We start from the raw sequence: 5,004 nt of genomic DNA, 5'->3' as shown, positions 1-5,004 counted from the left end.
TATTTTACTGTTATAAATGTTGAATATAAACAGGAAGTCCGGGAGGAATGCGTTCAGCAGATACCATTGTTAGTTGACAGGATCTAGAACAAAAACTGAACTATTTATCATTTATTATCACAGAAACATATATTGAAATGGTTCATAATAACCATTTTGACATTTAACCATACCTTATTATCAGGCTTTTTATGGAAGCCGGCAGCCGGAGAAATTGCACGGTTGGCGACGTTATTTCTTGGGCTGTAAAATTACGAGGAAAGTCAGCTGTGTCAATCATTTCTCTGATATTGTACTGTGAAGAAATGGTGCAGCAAATTTGTAAGATTTTATACAATATCTTTATTTAGTAGGGTAAGGTATATATCAAACGGAAAATGATGGAGCGCGATGGAGTCAATCGAATGATGAATAAGTGACACTTTGAGTTTCGAAACTCTCGTCACACGGATCACAAAAGTGCTGACACTGGTGAGCAAGGTATCGCTGTAACGTTCCCGATCAAATGTAATCCCCGGATGATTCACCACACCCTATTCAAAATCATAGGAATAATTTCCACAGCTGACTCACAATATAATGAACGAAAGTTATCTGAATAGATGAGGTCTCATCAACACTACCACAGCGCAAGATTAAAATATTCTGAGTTTTGCTGTATTTATGGCTAAGGAGAGCAAAACTTTCCAATCCTGAACAGGAAAACAAATGCCAGTTTATGAAGCCTCTTGTGAAGACAGAGGAGAAAACAGAAGAGGACTGTCAAAGGGAACAAATGCAACGCTGACACAGGAGTATTCACATCACAGAGTAAACTATCAAATAAAAGCAAATCAAACGTGTGTACTATTTTCTTAGTGTGTTTTAACCGCTTACACTCCGAGTTATGAAGATAATTAGTGGACACATATCAGGCAATCTAGTAACTCAGTCCGATTTTACGATTTTTTAAAAAATTTTCCAGGAGCTTTTAAGACATAGCAGCCATTAACATGAAGCTTAAATGCTTTTACCTTGATTTTAGACAGTGATACTAACACTCTGAAAGTACACTCTCACAAAGAGACACCATTTTGTGCCATCTACTTGATCTATATCTGTGACTGTTTTGCGTTCTTGTACGAATGCCCTCGTACGAGGGCGCTGCACAGAACACGCCGTTTGTATTTTCATGCTCTGCCTTGACAACGACATGTACGCAGTAACTTTAATGTTATCGCCGCGTCAACTTCAAGGTACGATAAAAATGAACCTTGATGCGTACATAGAGAAACAACAAGTAATACTTTGAGATGCAAGCATGCTCAGGATTTTCAATTTTAGCGGGAAAGTCTCTTCGCCGATAACACAGTTATCATACAAAGTACCCGCGTCCGAACATAAGCTTATGCACTGATAGCTCAAACTAATTTTCCTCAAAACGTCAGTCCAAAACGTCGCCTACCAACGAACTGCGAATTTTACTAAAACCTCGCAAAGAACACTTTTGCCAATAATCGTAGTTGTTTGCAGAGCATCTCATTTAGAAACAAAAGGCATTGTAGTTGTTAAGGACACTGTTCCGTGTATTGTTCAGGCACGCATGAATGTGGCGGTATCTTTTGCAAATTTGGCCAAAGACCCTAAAAACGGTTTTTAGGGTCCAAAGTCTCATTTGCCAAGTAAGTTTTTTTGCCCTCGTCTGATATTTAGTATGATATTTTAGCGACATTTGCGTCCGGTACAATCTCTAATTTACCAACAGCCATGGTCTTGTCTGGTGTCGATTTTCTGGTCTCTGTTTTAGATTCTCGTGATACGATATAGGATGAGTTACCTCCCATTTGTTACGGTATCTCTAAGAAGCAATGTAAGTGGAACACTTTGACATTTTCCCGGAAACCGATTTCGATTTGTCGTGCACGGCAATGTGGTATCAGATGATGTTATGGTCAAATATGCAAATTCGAATCGTCATATTATGTATGTATAATACATAGTAATAGTATTATCAAAGAAAGGTCTTTACTGAACTTAGCATAGTTAACATTACTTTCACTAGATTAGGGAGTGTGTTGCCCTTGTACTACGATATATTTTACACTACAATACAGTGAGATAATTGCAGTATATAGCAATAGAATTGCGGGGACAGTCACATCGAGCTAGTTAGATAAATAATACAGGTGTAACAGTCACGCTTGATTGGTAATGGAATTAGTAGCGCTCAAATGGAGAAACTTAATGATATGTTAATTATCTCTCGTAAAATTTAAGAAGAGATTTGGGTAAAGATAAAAAATGTTATTGACAAAATCAACTAATCCGTGGATTGATCAGTTCCAGAGACGGGATCAAACAGGACATATAAAGCAGGGTTTTCTCTCCACTGCGCGATTGCTCAAATTGCGCATTTCGAGCCATTTTCTGCCCTTTAAAAGTTACTGACTGCGCGAAAATCGCGCACAAAACACAGCAAGCAAATACGCCCACATGGTGGTGACTCAAACGCATAGTGTAGTGAACTGTGAATTTGCTGTTATTTCTATTCAGAATATTCCCCCGGAAAAGACATGTCGCATGCCGTTCAATTTTGGTGACGTGCATAACATGGAGTGGACGCACCGAAAAGAAAACACAGTACAGGACATAGTTGTGCTTCAGTCTCCATGGATACTAGTGCCATTTTATATTCATGTTTTGATAGGATATGTTGTTTAATGTCATTAGTAAGCATTAAATAATACTGTCCCCTCAAATGTCAAGTTTGCCCCTTAATTTTGATGAATGGGGCAGAAATTGCCCACTTCACTGAACATGCAGAGAAAACACTGATAAAGTGCGAGTTGTTGAAGATGATCATTCTATCGAAATCAATAACCCTTGTGTGTATCTATCGGAAAGTTTCTGTATGTATGTATGTATGTATGTATGTATGTATGTATGTATGTATGTATGTATGTATGTATGTATGTATGTATGTATGTATGTATGTATGTATGTATGTATGTATGTATGCATGCATGCATGCATGTATGTGTGTGTGTATATGTATGTATGTGTGTGTGTATATATACGTACGTTTGTATGTGTGTATGTACGTACGTAAGTAATTTAGATTTTTATGTTGTCTAAGAAGAGCACAATACTTGGCGCAGTATTGGCAGAGTTGTATGTAAATAAAAGGAAAAACACATCAAGTACCTAGTAGATCGAGTACTCGAATTTCACGCATTCAAAAACTGCATTAGGGATTTGAACTTTCGTTAGTTGCAAGCAAACGCTCGATAAAATGGTAAGAAAAAATCGGATCATAAAAGGGAAGTTATTTTCTTTTGTTATCAAAAGTAGTTATATCAGAAATTGTTTCGAAGTTCTCGGTTATTTTTGCCTGACTACCTCTACATAAATTTTGGTAAGGGAGTGTCGAACTTTTATTTCCCGGGGAGAATTTTCCATTTTCCTGGTTTTTTTTGTTAGGCACTTAGGAAATTATGGCCAAAATATATGCCCCTCAGAATTCTTGAGTTTTTTCCACAGCAACCCTGTACAAACAACACATACATATATTCACATGTAAACTATCTTATAATTTCATCACACTTTTGGAGGAACAAGAAACTACAGTTAGGCCAAAGTAAGTAAATTCTTTGTTTTGCGTCCACTCAAAATCCTAAAAGGTACGCGGGTAAGCGGTTAAAAAACACACACAGAAAATTTAACACAAAATCTGTTTGCCTTTATTGGACAATTTTTCTCAAACAACATGAATACTCCTGTCACAGTGTGACACACTGTATGATCACTGTATGCATTTTCATGACAAATGGATCAAAATTAATAGTCATTCTTTGACTTTTGCTTTTCTTTTATTAGTTTTAGATTTCTTTCTTGTGCATTCAAAGTGTCCACATGTCAATACCATCGCACAGCAATTTGACAGCCTCATCAAATTACTTAAATATGGACAGTATGAGGAATGGGTACACTATAACAGTATACAGTAGCAGTCTTTTGTCCTCAAGTTCTTGTACGTTTCTTTCAAGTTTCTCGTAATGTTTATGCTGATGGGTGTCTGTTTTGAAAGAAAACACCAAACAGATTGGGTAACTTGTAGCCTCTGCATTCAATTTTAGAAAGATGGGGCATCAGAGAGAACAAGACATTGGTGATATAATGACTAAAGTATTCCCTGTAGCTTCCTCGGGACCATCCGTAAAACCAGCACCTTTCCTTTCCATCAAATAAAAGAAATCATTTCGCAATTGTCATCTTCACAAAAATTTAGGTGGCCGCTAGCTTTACATCTATATTCCTTGCACTTTCAAAGTACCACACTCCAGATTGATTGAAAAGATGGAGTATCATCATGGCATAAATGGAAATATTCTACAGTGGGTCAAAGCTTGATTGACAAATACAAAAGAGCGAGTAATCATAAATGGAGCATCATCTGAATGGAGAATACGTCACAAGTGGTGTCCCACAGGGTTCGGTTCTTTGACCAGTACTCTTTCTAATCTACATCAATCATACTGGCGGTGAAATTAGTTCTGAACTCAAAAATTTACCGACAATACCAAGACATATCACCCCTTGCAAAATTGTATTGATCCTGAATTCTACAAGCTGGTTTGGACAAGCTACAAAAAATGAGTGAACATTGGCGGACGCATATTGGCGACAACAACCCCTTCAATATATTCTCAATGAACAACATTTCACTGGGGTGTACAACTGAAGAAAATGACTGGGCGTCCTACTTCATTCTACCTTAAAACCTTCAAGCAAATGTGATAAGTTTGCAATAAAGCAAACAGAATGCTTGATCTCATCAAATGATCATTGTCGATCAAATCAAATAAATGTCATTCTTCGTCTTTACAAGCAACTTGTGAGACCACACTTGAATATGCAGTACAAGTCTCGGTCACCATGGCTACAAAAGGACATAAAAATCTTAGCACGGCAAATAATACCTAAACTCCAACACTACAATTATCAAAATAGACTTAAACAGCTTGA

The sequence above is a fragment of the Ptychodera flava genome, chromosome 4 (assembly GCF_041260155.1).
Source record: "Ptychodera flava strain L36383 chromosome 4, AS_Pfla_20210202, whole genome shotgun sequence".
NCBI lineage: Eukaryota > Metazoa > Hemichordata > Enteropneusta > Ptychoderidae > Ptychodera > Ptychodera flava.
Note: the sequence above shows the minus strand (reverse complement) of the source record.